Source organism: Falco naumanni, chromosome Z, assembly GCF_017639655.2.
Source record: "Falco naumanni isolate bFalNau1 chromosome Z, bFalNau1.pat, whole genome shotgun sequence".
Classification (NCBI taxonomy): Eukaryota; Metazoa; Chordata; class Aves; order Falconiformes; family Falconidae; genus Falco; species Falco naumanni.
Window position 1 is genome coordinate 30,337,230 of NC_054080.1, and position 18,867 is coordinate 30,356,096.

Sequence of the window (18,867 nt, forward strand, 5' to 3'; positions counted from 1 at the left end):
TTCTCCAAAAAGCCAAACGTGTAATTATTAGTAGTCCCCGATAGATAGCACCCGAAGTACAGGGCTGACAGCAATTCCGAATACACCAACCAGATCAGCTTCACAGCCACCAAGTCCAGCATTTCATAAGCCAGCACTATACAGTACAACACAGCGATGACCTTAGCCCAGACCCCAAGGACAATAAACATCACAACAGGGAGCACGTACTGCAAATAAAGTACATAACGCAACATGGGCAGCAACTCTGAAAGCAAATAAATCAACATTGTGACCAGTGACTATTTTATAACAAATTTGTTTTAACACACTGGTCAAATCTGTCATTATCTCAACCCTTTGTGCCCCGTGCTGGGCACCAAAAAGGACTGTTGTGGTTTAATCCCAGCCAACAACTAAGTAGCATGCACCCACTCGCTCACTTCCCTCCCTCAAACCAAGGGATGAGGAGGAGAACTGGGGAAAAGGTAGAACACAAGGGCTGAGATAAGAACAATTTAATAATTGAAATAAAATATATAATAATAGCAACAACAATTGTAATGAAAAGGAGAGAAAGGAAGGGAGGAATAAAATGCAAAAGGTAAAAAAAACAAGTGATGCACAATACAATTGCTCACCACTCGCAGACAAATGCCCAGCCAGCCCCTGAGCAGTGGTCAGCAGGTCCTGAACAACTGCACCCAGTTTATATACTCAGCATGATGTTCTATGGTATGAAATATCCCTTTGGTCAGGTGTGGTCAGCTGTCCTGGCTGTGACCCCTCCCAATTTCTTGTGTCACTCCAGCCCTCTCACTGGCAGGCCCCCAGAAACTGAAAAGTCCTTGATATAGAATAAACACTGCTTAGCAACAACTAAAAACATCAGTGTGTTATCAACATTATTCTTATATTAAATCAAAACCACCACCTTCTATCAGCTACTGAAAAGAAAAATTAACACTATCTCAGCCAAAACCAGGATGTTTTGTTTACTATCTGTTGTGAAACTGCTACCTGAAGAAGCAGCAAGTCCTAGCAAGTGTTCTGTGCAATGTATTACTCCGGTTATGCTGCACAGTCCTTTTCCACAGAACAGGTACTTACCAATCTTAATGTTTGGGACTAATAAATCTTGTAAGTTGTGCTGTGGGAAGAACTTGCTGTTGATTTAAACACATTAAAATGGAAAATCAGGACTAGTGGGGTTTTTTTGTTTATTCAGTTAAAAAAAAAAAAAAAAAGCTTTTCATGTGAATTATATAAGCTGTTCAGACAGTAGGAACTATTTGTCACCCTGTATGTCTACATCTGCTTCTCAAGGTACTTGTCTATCTTTGCTTCTCCAGTCTTAGATTAGAAATGTTCAGCCCTTTCTTCCATTGGCATTTTGATAAATCAGAACCTGAACATCTGACACTATTTTTGCTTGCACCGAACTTTTTTCCGTCTTGTCTCCCAGAACACTGGGATCCAACTAATTCATAGCTAAGATTCATTTGAAGGTCAAGCCTTAAGTAAATCTGCTCTAAACAGTTTAAGGGATTGACATTTTTCATGCTCAGTTCAAACCATGGAGAGCCGATGCTAGCAGCAGTGGCAGTAGCAGCAGTAATAGGTGCTGCCATGGGCTGAGAAGAGTGCAAGGCTTCTGAAGTCTTGTCCTGGTTTCGGTTGGGATGGAGTTAATTTTCTTACTAATAACTAGTACAGTGAGGTGTTTTGGCTCCGATGTGAGAACAACGTTGACAGCACACTGATGTTTTAGTTGTTGCTGGGTGATGTTTGCACTATATCAAGGACTTTTCAGTTCCTTGGGCCCTGCCACTGAGAGGGCTGGGGGGCACAGGAAACTGGGTGACCCGAACTGGCCAAAGGGATATTCCATACCATGGGACATCATGTTTGGTATATAAAACTGGGGGGTTGGCTGGGGCCTGCAGATCATTGCTCAGGGACTGGCTGGGCATCAGTCAGCAGGTGGTGAACAGTTTTACTGTGACTTGCTTATTTTCCTTTCTCCTTTCCCCTTTTGATTTTATCCTTTCCCCCACATTTCCATTGTAACTGTTATTATTATTATTATTATTATTGTTCTTTCACTTTTACTCTGTTTAAATTATGAAATTGTTCTTATCTCAACCCTCGGGTTTTATATTCCTTTCCAATTCTTTTGCCCATCCCCTGGGTGGGGGGTAGTGAGCAATGCATGGTGCTTGGTTGCTGGCCAGGGTTAAATCACGACAGGTCTCCAAGGGTCTGAGGGGGTTTCTGGGCTTTTGACACCCTTGGACTGTGTGTGTCTGTAAGGACTGGCCAGCAAGTGACCAGTCTTGCAAGAACAGTGGGCGAAAGTGGAGTGGTGACAATGGTCTCTGTGGCAAGTCCAAACTGCTTATAAAGCTGCGTATAAGCAGCCACGAGACAGTGCCTGCAACCAGGGGTGGCACAATCAGGGCCTGCAAACAGGGGGCTTCCTGTCAGGGAACCTGCTGTGCAGGTGGAGGGCTGCAAAGTCTGCACCCCACAGTGCTAAGTAGAGGAGGGTGGAAGCTCCACCTGCACAAGGTTTGCTCTGGTGGAGTCATTCAGGCAGGCAGTGTGGGAGCTGCAGGAGGAAGCCAGCAGATTATGCTCTGTTAGGGAAGGAAAACAAGAAATACAGTATTTTTCAAGGCATATTAAAAAGAAATATCAGAGGCCTATGGCACGGACCTCCAAGGACTGTCAGTCAAAAAGCATCAACAGTGAATAGACAGTACTTTGGAGAATGGGGTGCTCTCTGGTAACTTGTGGCAACAGGGTATCACTTTCCCTCACATGTACTATATTTCCTCCTATGTACCAAGCAACAGCAGATACAAAGTCTTGGCAGTGGATGAAGCCAATGAGCAAGACCCACAGGGGGAAACTGCACCAGCAGCAGACACTGAAAGCTGGAATAGGAAGTAGCAAGTGCTGGTAGCGGGTGACTCCCTGCCGAGAGGCACTGAGGCACCCATCTGTCAGCCTGATACACAGTCAGGGGAAGTTTACTGCTTGCCAGGAGCCGAGATCTGGGATGTCACAGAGACACTGCCACAACTGGCAAAAAGCAGACTACCATCCCCTGCTTCTCTTCCATGTGGACACCAATAACAGAGTAAAACATAATCTGGGCAAGGTCAAGCAGGACTTCATAGCCCTGGGGTTGCAAGTGAAAGGGACAGATGCCCAAGTAACCTTCTCTGTCAGAGAGAGGGGAGCAGGCACCACCCTGCAGAAGTCAGTCCTTCATGCAGATCAACACTTGGCTTCATGGCTGGTATCATTGCCAGAGCTTCGGCTTCTATGATCACAAGATACTCTGTGACAAATACAGATTATTGGGGAGAGATAGGATCTACCTGCCTAGAAGAGGAAAGAGAATCTTTGCTGACAGATTGGCTGACATAGTGAATAGCCCTTTAAACTAGAGTATTTGGGCGATGGGATCCAAAGCTGTGATGTTTGTGTACTCATAAGCAACAGTGTGGATGAGTGCACCTACAAGAGTACAAATATATGCAGCATGAATCCTGCAGCATTGGTACAGTCTGACACTTCCTCTTGGTGAATTCATGTTGACTATTTGCAGTCACCTTGTCCTCCATATACTTTTAAATGAGTTACAGGATTAACTGTTTCATCACTTTTCCAGGTGTGCTTTGCATGTGTAGCTTCCATGAAGTAGAAATACTGGATACTGAAATCACATCCACTTGCCTCAGTACTTCATGCCTCAGTGTTTCCCACAACCCTAAGTCCTGAACTTAATTCTCATTCCCTAATGCACATTAGCTTTACAATTCCAGGCTTCCTCTGCCAGTATGAATAAGCTTTTCACCAGTCAATACACTGGTGATGATTTCCTGATGGCATTAAGACACCTTGAACTGCTGAATATTCAAATGTGTTTCTTGGTAGAGATAAGTAGCCTACGGAACATCTGTGGCCTTTCTAGATGGCATTCTAGATGGCAACATTCTAGATGACAGAGAGAATGGGTATTCTATGATGCAGATGAGAGCTGATTTTCACTGGATTAGAGAAGTCTGCAAATTCTGTCCCTGCACAAAGGTGTTTCCCATAACGAAATTCAGATCAGTGGAACAAGACCTGGAGAAGACTTCACTCAACTTCCAACAGAAGCAGCATAAACTAGATTTTATGACAGACTCTTAAGAGTCTGGTATCAGTGAAAGAGAAAAAGAAAGATGTCATTGTACTCTCCCAAATACCATGTGCTACCCCACATGCTTGTGGAATCATAGAATCATAGAATGGTTTGCGTTGAAAGAGACCTTTCAAGATCATCTAGTTCCAACCCCCTGCTATAAGCAGGGACATCATCCACTAGATAAGGTTGCTCAGAGATTCATCCAACCTGACCTTGAACAGTTCAGTGATGAGGCATCCACATTTTCTCTGGGCAACCTGTTCCACTGCCTCTTCACCCTCATCATAAAGAGTTTCTTCCTAATACCCAGTCTGAACCTATGCTCATTTAAAACCATTGCCCTTTGTCTTATCACTACAGACTGTGGTAAAAAGTCTCTCTATAACTTTCTCGTAAGCCTGCTGTAGGGTGGGAGAAGACTTTGTTCCAGTAACCCAGGATAGTTTGCCTCCCCCATCCAAATACGTAGAGTCCCAAGCACATTTTATCTCATTGTCATGGAAACCCAGTATAGTTTACTTCCCCTCTCATCTGCAACCACTTTTACATGGGTGCCAACCTGATGGCCAGCTGTGGATCTCAGAATTCAGACACTGCCATCTGCACTACATCAGCAACTTTGCTAATGAGCAAAACAGGACACAGCACACGTATGATACGTTAAATCAGCACAAGTTTTATTATCCACCCCTGCAGTGCTTTCCTTTGAGCTTCACTCCTCAGCAGGACTCCACTGCATCAGGTCCCCATTTGATTAGCAGTGGTGTCCCGGGGCTCCCACCATGGTAATGCCACATTTTTATTAAAGCCAGAGATTTTATGGGCTGAGTGTTGTGCCTTGTCCCTAAGGGTTCTGCACCTGTTTTTTGCTCGTAACATCTCTTTATGTATTGAAAGGACAGAATAAGATCTTCCCAGAGTTTTCTTTTCTCCAGGCTGAACAACCCCAACACTCTTAGCTTTTCTTCAGAGAAGTCTTCCAGTCCCTTTGATCACTTTCATGGCCCTCCTCTGCACCCAAATCTAACAGGTCCATGTCTTTCTTATGCTGGGAACTGAAGAACTGGATGCTGTACTCCAGATGGAGTGTCATGAGAGTGAAATAAAGGAGGAGAATCACCTCCCTCAGCCTGCCTGCCATGCTTATTTTTATGCAGCCCAGGGTATGACTGGCTTTCTGACTTATATCTAATTTTTCATTCACCAGTATCCCCAAGTCTTTCTCTGCAAGACTGTTCTTAATCCATTCATCCCCCAGTCTGTACTGATACTGTTGATCGCTCTGACACAGCTGCAGACCCTTGCCCTTGACTTTGTTGAATTTCATGAGGTTCACATAGCCCACTCCCCAAGTCTGTCAGGGTCAATCTGGATGGTATCCCCTCCATCAAACCTATCAAGTGCACCGCTCAGCTTGGTGTCATCGGCAAACTTGCTGAGGCTGCACTTAATCCCACTAACTATGTCATTAATAAAAATATTGAACTGTACCAGTCCCAGTACAGACCCCTGAGGGACACTACTTGATCCTGATCTCCATTTGGACATTGAGCCATTGATTGCAACTCTTTGCATGTGGCCATTCAGCCAGTTCTTCCCCACTGAAAAGTCCATCCACCAAACCCATCTCTCTCCAATTCAGAGGCAAGGATGTTGTGTGGGACCATGTCAAACGCCTTACATAGGACAAGGTAGATGACCATCTGTAGCTCTTCCCTTGTCCACTTATGATGTCATTCTGTTATAGAAGGCCACCAGATTAGTCAGGCACAATTTGCCTTTGGTGAAGCCATGCTGACAGTCTGTAATCTCCTCCCTGTCTTCTATATGTTTGAACATAGCTTCCAGGAGGACCTATTCCATGACCTTACTGAGCACAGAGGTGAGGCTGAGTGGTCAGTAATCCCCAGGGTCCTCCTTTTTAAAAGTCAGTGTGATTTTTCCCTTTTTTCCAATTACTGAGGGCCTCACCTGACTGCCATGACTTTTCAAATGTGATGGACATTGGCTCAGCCACTACATCTGCCATTGCCTGAGGACCCTGGGATTCAGGTCTCACTAGTACCAGGTACACCAGTGATATATCAGAGAATGTATTAAACCAACCTGACAACTTGCTACAATGAAATGGCTGGCTTGGTAGATGCAGGTGATACTGTTTACCTTGACTTCAATAATACTTTTGCCACTGTCTCCCAGTGGGTCCTCAACTGAAGCTGATGAAGTATTGGCTAGATGAGCAGGCAGGGACTAAGAACTGCTAATTGGCTAGACACAGAGGGTGGTGATCACTGAACCTAATTCTAAACTTTATTATGTAGTATTCTTATGCATGAAGTACAGTTGGAAACCAGTAACCAGAGGTGTGGTCCTAGGGTCAGTAGTGGGTCCAGAATCATTGTTGTTGTGGTCAACATCTTCATCAATGATCTGGATGATGGGGCAGAGTGTACCTTCAACAAATCTGCAGATGATAAAAATCCAGGAGAAGTAGCTGATATGCCAAAGTGTTGTGCTACCATCCAGAGTGACCTCAACAGGCTGGAGAAATGGGCTGACAGGAACCTTGTGAAGTTCAGTAAATGGAAGCGCAAAGACCAGGGGAGGAACAATCCCATGCATCAGTACGTGCTGGAGCCGATGAGCACAAGATCAGCTTTGCAGAAAAGGACTTGGAGTCCTGCTAGACACCAAGTTGAGCCAGCAATGAGCCAGCATTTTGTCCTTGCAGCCAAGAGTGTATCTGGCACTGCATTAGAAGGAGTGTTGCCAGCAGGCCAAGGAAGGTGATCCTTCCTCTCTAGTCAGTACTGCTGAGCCCACATCTGGAGCACTGGGTCCAACTCTGGGCTTCCCAGTACAAGAAAGAGATAGCAGACAGGTCCAGCAAAAGGTATCTAAGATGGTTAAGGGACTGCAGAATCTATCCTATGAGAAAAGGCTGAGATAGCTACAACTCTTCAGCCTGGAGAAGAGAAGGCTCAGGGGGCATCTTATTTATCAATGTGTACAAAGAGCTGAAGGCAGGGTGTGAAGAAGGTGGAGCCAACTGCATTTCGGTGGTTCCCAGTAACAGACCAAGAGGCAGTGGGCACAGACTGAAACACAGGAACTTCCATCTGAACCACAGAAAATGCACTTTTAGCATGAGGGTGATGGAGCACTGGCATAGATTGCTCAGTCTCCCTCCTTGGCAGTCTTCAAAAGCTGTCTGGATGTGGTCTGGGGCACTCAGCTCTAGGTGGTCCTGCTTGAGCAGTGGGGCTGGACTAGGTGACCTCACCAGGCTTGTGCTGTAATTTAAATCCCCCTGTTCCTAGTATTCATACCTGCCTGGCCAGTCTCTCCTTTCCTGCATGTGCTGCACCATTGAAAATAATTTCAACAGCCTCTTTCCTCTAAATTTTTCTCCCACCACTAACTTTGGCATTCGGCCTCAGATCATTATTCCTGCGTCACAATAGGAACAGGTTCCATGCTCCTCCTTGTTATTTGATTGTGTGAAAAAAATCAAAAGAGTTGTCAGGAAACAGTAACTTTCTTATTTTCACAAAACCATTAAGTGATTGACAGTAATCTGCAAGATACATTTTAAATTCCACATTGAAAGCCACATCATTGTGTTACTGGGCACTTAGAACTGCCTGTCTGCATTGTCTGTCATCCTGGCTGGCTGACCATTCTTCCCTTACAGCTTCATTTTCTTTAGGAACAGAAATTATCAGGTGAACCAGATGTATCCACTGCAGTCCTAATTATTACAGACAATGAGAAAAAAAGCTGTCTGTCACAAGATTAACATGCTGCCTTGGGGAGTTTTTTTTCTCGCAGCTTCTGAGTCTGCTCAGGCACCATCAGCAAGTTCTGTGCCTGAAAGTGCACAGCGTTTCTGCGCAGCGCTGCTTCTGTTCCTGTTCCTGTCTTCTCCCATCTATGCGGTTTAGCAAGCAAGCACCACCTCGGCCACTGCATTTGAAATCAAGGAACCACCCTGCTGCACTACTGTGTGTGATCAAGCCTTACCAGCAACCCATCATCTTTGATGTCTCTTTTGGCTTTGGTTACCTCCTCAGGTAAAGGACTTTATGTGTTCTATTTAGAACTTCATGTCTCCTATTTAGAAGGGGGCAGCTTTAAGCAAGTTTGCATTTGTTGACAGATTTGCTGATGAATATTGTATACACTGCTCAAGTTGCAAGTTTTTTGAAGGACTCTGTCTACATTTTTTCATCGCCTAACACAGCTCACCTATCAGGGGAGTCTACAGATATTACTGCAATTTAAAAAGTAAATCATTAAGGTAAATAACAAACACATAACTTTTAAGAAAATGTTTTTCTCCCAGGAAGCCCGTCAGTGAATGTGATGAACAACATGTGAGACAATGGTTTGGGGTAGAATGGTGGGAAGACATGCCTAGAGAGGAAACCACTGTGGGAAAATGAAGTGTGAGGTAGGGGCATAGAGGGTTTGAGTAAAGATAATATTGTCCAAGATAAGTTGTCCTCTTGACAAGAGAGAAGGGATGACGAGAAGAAATGGATCATTTTGCCAATTCCAGATGTTAAAGATCATGGCTCCTTTGTGTTGTTGCAAGATTTTTTAAATCAATGGACATGGTAGATCTCTCACCATCTAGATGTTTTATGATGAACAACCAGCACATTTGCAGCTCTTCCTTCCTTCCCTCCATTAAAGCTGTGATTCTCACCCAGCATTTGTCGATACATCAGGCAATTTACTTGTACTAGTTCTTGATAGTAGCTATTATTTTTATATGGTTCTTGTATTAGTTACTGTTGCAGTAGCTGGTACAATTCTGTCTAGCTGTCTCCTCCTGGCTCTGCCACCCACACTTTCTCAGCCTACTTGCACAGCCCTTTTTCTCCAGATCATTTTGTTGAAGAGCACCGCAGGGTAACAGCAAAGGCCACCTGATATGTTCTTTCTATCTGCCTGGGCCCCCTTCTAGGATTCTCCAGCAGCTGGAGGAGACTCTCCTTGCTCCGCCCAAGCTCTCATTACTTAGTCCTGTCCACAGGGTCCAAAGGTTTATTGTCCTCATCTTTATTGTTCTAACACTTAAGTCAGGGTTTTGTAAACCTCCTAGGACTTGATCCATGTGCTGAAGGGAACAGAATCGTGGATTCTCACCAGCTTTACATCACACCTTACCTTTGCAGGAAAACCACTTGATCCAGTAGAGAGGGTATTGGCTCAGAATTATTGATTTTGTTTGTTTTCAAAATTGTAAATATCAAATAAAAACACAGGAACCTATACAATGTAATGGGGAGTGTACAGGGTTGGGGGTGGTAGTGTGTATCTCCCCGTTCTATCATTTGCTAAATGTACTTAGTGTTTTACTTCCATTTGGTCCTACAGAGCAGCCACTGTGAGACTGCCGAAAACTGAGAGCATCACTTGGGTACAGGGACTGTCCAGTAGAGAAGGAGTGCTACTGAAATCACAGAGCCCTTGTTAGTCTAGAGAAGAAATGGGAAGGAACTGGGGAGAGATTTTTAAGTTCTTTGACTCACAGTGCTTGGGAAATGGATTTCCTCACACAGCTGGCGAACACAAAGTGACATACAGGACACCAGAAGACAGCTATTCAGGGCATCACATGGCAAAGGTGAAGCAATGCCCAGTGACTTCACAAACACAGCAGTCCAAGCACTGGCTGCTGCCCCAGCCTTGCCCATCACAACTCCTTGTCAAGGCCTTCAAACAGAAGCTCAGCAGCCATCAGAAGAGTGAAGAGAGCAAGGACATTTCTGTATATGGGAGAGATGTCCAACTGAAAAATGAGGAATTGGGCACTTTGATGCCCCGTGCTGCAGCCTGCCCTCTTCCTCCCCAGGCACCCTCTCCCAGAGGCAACTAGATGCAGCACTGTCCTGTCATTGCCTATAAGATTTCACTACAGTTGGACACAGGACACCAGCACCATGCTACAATGTCACCACCACATAGCAATTGCGTCATAGTGACATTTGAGAATTTCCCCTAGGAACCTGTAGCCAGCTGGTGCCAGTGCATTGGTGTTTGCTGTCTGGCAGGACCAAGGCCGGGTGCTCAGGGAAATGGCTACATCTGGGCACCCATTTGGTCAAATCCAGACAAAGGTTTCAAAGGGAGCCATCTCCAGCAGAAACATCTTGTTCTGCTCTGGGTGAGCTGGCTAAGCCAGCAGACTCAACTTCTCCTGTCCCTGAAGGATGGGATAGAAGAGCAGCTTGTGATGGTGCTCTAGCATCTATAAAGGAAGAAAAGGATCTCTGAGCATGCAGCAATGACCACAGGACCAAAAGAGTCACTTGAGGAGACCTCTGATGAAGCTAATGACTTCTCATCCCTCAGGTTTCCAAACACTCTCAGGAAAACTGTTGAAAGCCACCAGCCACCCAACACATTTGATGGGTTGATGATGGAATTTGTGTTGCAATTCATGAAGAAGGAAGAGCTGGAAGGAGAGGACATTGGGGAGATTTTTCAACTGACAGCATGAAAAGTTTCATTCACCAGCTCAATCTGTTTGGATTCAGCAAAGTGCAACACAACTCTGAAACGTCTTACTTGCTTATGAATTTCTGACAGAAGAAGCAGCAGCTTCTTCTTAGAGCAAGGTAGATCAGCTCTCATGCTCTAAACTGAATGTTAGAGTATTCTGGAAGGAGACCTTCACATTCAGATAAAACAAGCACTGGCAATGGGGAGATAAGCATGTATGAGGTTTTGGCTGAGATACAGTTAATTTTCCTCATAGTAGCTCGTATCGGTCTATGTTTTGGATTTAGAGTGAAAACAGTGTTGATAACACAGGGATGTTTTCATTACTACTGAGCAGTGCTGATACAGAGCCCAGGCCTTTTCTGCCTCTCACACTTCCCCACCAGCGAGCACGCTGGGGGTGCACAAGGAGCTGGGAGGGGGACATAGCCAGGACAGCTGACCTGAACTGGTCAAAGGGATATTCCATACCATGGGACGTCATGCTGAGTAAATAAGCTGGAGGAAGAAGAAGGAAGCGGGGACAGGGGCATTTGGCATTACGGCGTTTGTCTTCCCAAGTAACCATTATGCGAGCTGGAGCCCTGCTTTGCTGGGGATGGCCGAACACCTGCCTGCCCATGGGGAGTGGTGAGTGAATTCCTTGTTTTGCTTTGCTTGCATGTGTGGCTTTTCCTTTACCTATTAAACTGTCTTTATCTCAACCCACAAGTTTTCTCGCTTTTATTATTCTGATTCTCTCCCTGTCCCACTGTGGAAGAGTGAGCAAACAGCTCCACGGTGTTTAGTTGCTCTGGTTAAACCACAACAGGATGGTAGGAAATGTTCCGAGATTAATTTCTTTCTCAGGTGAAGACACAAGGCTGGTCATTACTTAACAGAACAATACAGTAATGTTTTGGTCAGCCTTAGCTTTAAGTTTCAATGCCCAACAGACCTTTTCAAGACCCACACTGATCTTCCACCATTGTAAAGCTCAGTTTTCCTACCTTGGTATTCTCATGTCTCAAAATGCTGGTAACTAAATTCTTCTTTTGGATTTTTTAGTAACTCTTCTTTAACCTTAGCTTTGAGATTTTCCCCACCTGCTCAAAAGGTGTAAGCAAAGAGTTTGCTGCAAGAGGAGGGTAACAGCTGTGTTTTCACAGGACCCAGATTTGACAGAAAACTGCCCCAGAAGAACCCCATATGTGCAATCTGGGTGGACAACTGCTGCTGGGGAGGAGGATGACACATTTGCAGCAGCTCCACAGGAGGATATGCAGATAGCTGCACCCAGCAAGTCCACACCTAACAAGCAACACACTCAAGCAACTCCCCATATCACCACAGCCTGCCCATCTCTGCAGGCAGCTGCTTCAACACTTTCAGACCCAGCTGTAGCAGCAGACAGGAAGAAGGACAGTCCTTAGGTTCTTAGAAACAAAATTGCAACTCCATATGATAGCCAATGCCCACATTTGTAGGGATCGCTTAGTAATGCTGCAAATAGACACTGCTTAAGTCATGGCAGTTATGTATACCTAGAAAAATGAATGGTCAGGAGATACCTGGCTTGATCCTGATTCTCTTGATCCTCCTTACAATGATGATTCAGATGATCTGGGAGAAGGGAATAATGTGAAAGTGGTTGCTCCTGTGACAAAAATTGAGCAAACACCAGATGCACTTCCTTGGACAACTGCAAGAGGTTTTGCCTCCTTGGAGTTAATGGACTTCCAAACTCAGTTTTCAGCTAAAGTCAGAGAAACACCCCTAAAATCAATGGCCTCTCTATGGGAAAAAGGAGAAAACCTACATCCTCACCATAGATGATGTTTCAGTATTTGGAACAGGGATTCTTCCACAGACCCCTACAACTCAGCATGCTAACCCTCTGTGAGGCTGTGCTATGTGCTGGGCCAGGCAGCTCCCCACCAGTGAGAGTTAATTATACCAAACACTGTGATACTCTCATAAAATTGTGGCAGTTATCAATAAGAAAACCATTCCACTTTTGATGTTTCCCATGAAATCATTCCACTACTTTTGAATTATAGAAGTTCAGTAATGTGATACGCAGCACACACACCCCTTGGTTTTTGCTTCCAATTTTTGGTTAAAACTATGGGGAATTTTCAAGGCATTTCTGTGTAAGCCATCCATATCTTATTTCTGAGGATTGCAGCGGAAGAGGGAGAAAAGAGGAGCATCTTTATACGATATAATCATTGTTGAGCAAAATCAGCCGTTTCCTTGCTAATTATTATTATTAACAGTATCAAACTATTTCTGCAAGTTCCTTAATGTCTTTTTTTAAGACACCAATCCAAATTCAGTCTTTTTACTTTAGAGTAAGGTTCTTGACACAGAAAGTGACACTATTAGTATTATGTTATTGTAACTGTTAAAACTCCCTGCAAGACTTGATTCTTTCCATTATAAGATATGAACAGATTCAAGACTAGTTTTGGAATGCGTATCTTTTGTTTCTGCCTTATTATGATTGATACCTTCCTGATTTGTAGGTCACACAGCTTACTAATGTGAAAAAATGATTTTTCAACAGCATCTGTTCCAGCCTTTCCATATTTTCACATCTCAGTTCTCAAATCAGTTTCACCTTTCCAACAGAAATCAACATAAACTTCCAAGGTATGGGCATTGCAAGAAGTCCAGTAGGGCTGATACAAAAGGCAGCTCTAGATACATTGATCCCCAAGCACTCTAGTTCATACTGAAAATGTAGTCAATGGGAATTGCTCTGCTAATAACTCCATTGATAGCTCTGCCTTTGGAATGACTTAGCCTTGAAACTGAAACATATCTCAGTGGAGGAGAGTATATTACAAGCCAGCACTAGTTCAGAGACAGAGAATCTTTCTGATGCTGGTTAAAGGACCAGTAGCCTCCTAATTCCTTACTTCAAACAAAGCAATGTAGTAGTAGAGGCAACTTGCAGATATGGTGCAGGTGTTAGCACACAAGAGAAGATACTAACAGGCTGTTTTACAATTTAGTCTTGTGAAAGCAGAAAAATTTAGACAGTAATGTGATTCCAGAAACTCCTAGCATCAGGAAATACTGAGATTTCAGGGCCTGCTGAAGACAGAGCAGATACTGGCCAGTGAGAAACAGGACATCCAGCTCCCATGGTGTCCACAGGCTGACACAGAGGCTGGGAACCTCTGCCCCATGCAGAGGCAGTATCAGTCCCATGTTCAGAGCAGTCCGAAAGCTTTCCTGCAAAGTCATAAAGCCTCCATCCCCTTGAGTGACAGCATCTGCACCAGTGCAGTGAGCAGATGCCAGTGCTGCCTGTGGCATTGTGTCTGCTCAGACGTGTTCCTGACGCATGTTAGGCTTGTGCTTGGTTTTAAACCCATGGTTTCCATTCCTTTATTGCCTCCCATTTGTGGAACACAGTACAATTACAGCCAGAAGGTGTTTTGTGTCTCCTCCCTTGTAAAGCAAGACAGGAATGTGGTCTAGCAAGGTGCTTAGCCCCTGATTTGGGAGCAAAAAATGTCAAAACATTATTTCTGTCCAAGAAAACACCAGTCATGGGAGACTGTTAAAACTGTTAACTTCCAGGTTACTACAGATGGCAGATGTCTTACCCAGGTCTATAATGTCAGTGTGGATACTGTAACAGTCATATCTCTTTAAAAAGGGACCAGATCTTCAGCCATGTCTGGCTGACTGCTGTGTGCACATTTAGTGTTAAACAACGTAATGGCAGTGCGAACATAAGAACAGTGGGAATTCATAAATTTGTAAAAATAACTACCAGTGTATTTTTCATTTTGCACCAAAAATCTCAGGAGACAGAGAATCATACTGTGCTGGATGTGCATTTTAAATGAGCTAAAAGTGTTGCTTCATCCCTAATTTGTGCATGCATTTGCCACAGTTGTTCTCTTATGCTGAGGCATTTTCTCTGAAAATACTGCCATATAGCTATTCACAGAGAAATACTTTAAAATACTAATGAAATTGATCAAGTTTCAAATCTGAGCCAAAATATTCCATTTTTTCACTGAATGTTGTTAATAGAATAAATGTAACTATTAATGAAGTGCTGAAGCATTCCAGGATGCTGTCTTGTGATTGATGTTAGGCTCAGGTAAAATACTGATCCAACCAGTAAGCTCCTTTCCTCTTTTTGCGTTCTGTGTTTTACATCCAATATATGGGCCAGGTCTGGCAACTCATCTTCTAAGAGCTGATATCTTGTATAATGATGGCAATTCCCAACTATTTGTAGCTCAAGGCAAACCTACAGCTTACCAAGTACACCCTGTAGAAAAGTCTGTGGTTTATGTCAGCCTTTGATTTGCTGATTGGTTGCATTTATCATAAGCCACAAGTGGCTGTGAACTGCCATGCACTGAGGATATTTGTTTCTATTACTACAGCATACAGACAAGTAACAGTGTGGCTTCAAAAGCCTCCCGTAAGGTATAATCCACAGCCTAAGGTATTTCTGTTATATTGATGAAGAAAATGTAGCCATAAAGGGTTAATGGGATGACAGTAGAGAAACCTATACGATAGCTTTACATACTCCTATTTATAGGTGTGTTCATGCTTGCTAATATTTCTGATTCAGCGTCCCATTTAGTAACTTTTCATTAACTGAACTCTAGACTCCCATGTAAGGAGATGCACAGCTCCACCAAAGGCATCCACAAGAGATTTCATACGTTGAGGGAAAGGGGAGGCCCACATAAAGTCCTTCCATAATCACCACCAGGTATTTAAAACACAGCAGAAGCCAGAAATGGAAATAAATAGGGAATGGTATGTACGTAATGCTAAGGGAAATTCTATCAGTGCCATCAAAGCTGAACCTTATTCAGGAGGGTGCAGGTGATGGAGAGGGAATGCAGAATGTTTTGTACAGCTTCCTGAGCTAGCTGCGTAGCTACATAAGAATGCCACTGTATTTCTCTGTATCCTGGTTTTGGCTGGGACAGAGTTAATTTTCTTCTTCGTAGCTGGTGCAGTGCTGTGTTTTGGCTCTGATGTGAAAACAATATATCACACTGATGCTTTAGGTGTTGCTAAGTAACGTTTATACTAAGTCAAGGACTTTTCCATTTCTTGGGCCCTGCCAGCCAGAGGGCTGGAGGGGCACAGGAATCTTTGTGGTGGAGTGTGTTGGTTTAACACCAGCCGGCAACTAAGCAGCACACATCTACTCACTCACCTCCCCCACTCCTGCGGTGGGATGGGGGAGAGGATCAGGAGTAAAAGTGAGAAAACTCGTGGGTTGAGATAAAGACAGTTTAAAGGGTAAAGCAAAAGCCACAAAGACAAGCAAAGCAAAACAAGGAATTTGCTCACCACTCCCCATGGGCAGGCAGGTGCTCAGCCATCCCCAGGGAACAGGGCTCCATCACGCATAATGGCTATTTGGGAAGACAAAAGCCATAATGCCAAATGTCCCCCCTTTCTTCTTTTTCCCACAGATGTATATACTCAGGATGACGTCATATGTCATGGAATTCCCCTTTGGGGTCAGCTGGCCCTCTCCCAGCTCCTTGTGCACTCCCAGCGTGCTTGCTGGTGGGGTAGGGTGAGAGGCAGAAAAGGCCTGGGCTCTGTATCAGCACTGCTCAGTAGTAATGCAAACATCCCTGTGTTATCAACACTGTTTTCACTCTAAATCCAAAACATAGACCGATACGAGCTACTATGAGGAAAATGAACTCCATCCCAGCCAAAACCAGTACACAGAAAAGAGAATTTTCAAGATGGAGTGAGATCTAAGGAGGGTGTAATAGGGATATCCCCTTGTGCAGCTCTTTATTCATCATCACATGCTCTGAAATGAAAGAGAAGGCGACCACGGAACAGTCGGTCACACAGAGACCTGTGTCTGTCATGGGCTGTCAGGGACAATTTCACCTGTCAGACTCCCCTTCCTGCCAGTGGAAGAGCAAAACACAGCCTGCTGCAGGGTTCATTCATTCCTGTTTGTCGGTCCATGGCTCAGCGCTCCAAAGTACTGAGCACCCTTGACTCTGAGACAAGGAAGCGTTCAGCTGCCTGTGGGATCAAGAACCTGGAAAAGAAATCCAGCTCACCAGGAAGGTAGTGCAGCCTACATCAGCGAGCATGTGGCCTGAGACCATGATGGATGGCCCTGTAGCTGAATCTTTGTTTCCCAAGCCAAGTATGCCCAAATTTGAGACTTCAATCTAGTTGACTACAGAAATATTTATCAGCTGTAAAATTCTGAGTCAGGCCCAGATATCGATTCCTAAAATCACCCCTTTAGGGTCTGAATGGGAGAATTTGGGTCTGCTGTCATTTCTATTTAATAGAGTTAGTTCTTAGCCTTATCTAACTAGAGGTGTTTGACTCTGTGATCTGACAAAGTAACAGACTCAGTTGTGCAGACCAGTATTTGCAGTCATTTAATATAAATATATACATCATGAACTGAATTCTAAAGTATATCATTGTGGGTCAGAATTAAAAGGGACTAGAGGGGCTTTATAGCCCTTGTCAAAGCCTCATACTCCCAGAAGAAATCTCATTCAGACTGACCTCAGGATGATACACTGTTCTTTAAAACAGCTTGAAATACTTAATTATAGTGTGAAGGAGGAAAAGAAACAATGAAGCTCAGGAAGATCATAGAGTCTTCTGCATGAAGTTGAGACCTGGGAAAATTCCCTAAGATGGGGTTAAGGCAGAGAAACCACGGCCAGGGGTAATAGAAGGTAACAGGGTACCACTGTATCACACAGAAAGACTACTGCTTGCTTTGCCTATTTCCAGCAAGCGGAAATCTCACCACTATTTGCCTAACCTGAATTGCCTTAGGACCTAGAGGGTGGGAGTCTGTGCCATGTGCTTTTCTGGCAGGATACATTTCCTGCTCAAACAAACACAGCAGAGCAAGAAGAAGTGAACTATTTCCCTCAATTCCAACTGATCTAAGGATAGCAAATAACTTCCCACCAGGGGAGCACTCAATACTCATCTGCTAGATCAGGGACCATGTCCCTGTTTTGCAAATCTAGTGATGACAGCCTTGGCTCTGCCTGTGCCACTACTGTCTGGCCATTCCTACAGCCTAGGATGCAGGGGTGTGATATGACATGCACATGGCTGCTTTTTGGTCTCTGTTTTTGGCAGATGGCAGTCAGTGCCCAGGAAATGTGGGAGACAATGTCCATGGTACTACAAAATATGCAGCAGAACAGAGACACATAACCCTAAAGAAATCAGTTGTATTTCCTCAGTTTCACATCCTTTTTCTATAGGATTTGGTCCACAGCTGTTGTGTTCCAGGAAGACAGCAATCAACTGATGATTTCTGTCTCAGGAGTCATTATAGTACCAATGTCCCCCTGCCACCACCAGAAAGTGACTTTTGAAGATCTGATCACTTCTGAAGACAGATTATATCATGCTGTTAACTCAAAGCATAGGTTAGCTATGGAATCCAGGATTTATGACTAAGAAGATTTATGACTAAGAATACAGTTGCTGGGCATTAGCGTAAGTTTGCCCATTTTGTTCACCCTTCAACAAGCACAGAGCAGAGTGGTTTCCCAGTTGAATGGCAATATCCCAAAAATCAGAGGAGAGAAAACTCCTAGAATGGATCTTCAGAGGAAGCAAAACAGTACAGACCTGCAGGGCAATTAGAGAAGCATTTCTCTGGCTGTTGAGCTGCTTGATGGGTCCCCCCCCTTTCTGGGGACCTGGCCTGATCCCAAACAGCAAGACCCCAGAGACAAATGACAGGAACATACTGTGGGATCAGTCTGCCGTAATTTTCATAGCATTGCACCCTGCCTAGGAATAGTGGTGGGAATAGGCTTGAGACCTGGGAGGACTGCTGTATTACAGGGCAGCTGTATTATTTAACCCCATACTTTTTCCTCCACTTGCAGTAGCGTCCTCACATATGTGTTTCTGACCTTAGGGCTGGCAGCATGATTATAATTATTCTTTCTCCTCTTGTTTCCTAATTAAGCTGGGAAAAATAGGAAAGCAGATTTCTCACGTTGTTTCCTTCCCATGCTCTTTTCTTGCAGCCATCCTGGTCTTGAGAGAACAGTGGAGTTCAAGCAAAGTAACTTAAACTGATCAATCTATAGCAGCTGTGCACAAGTTTAGTTGTCAGGTATCTTACCATTATAGAGGGCAAACATTTCAAGCCGCTAAGCAAA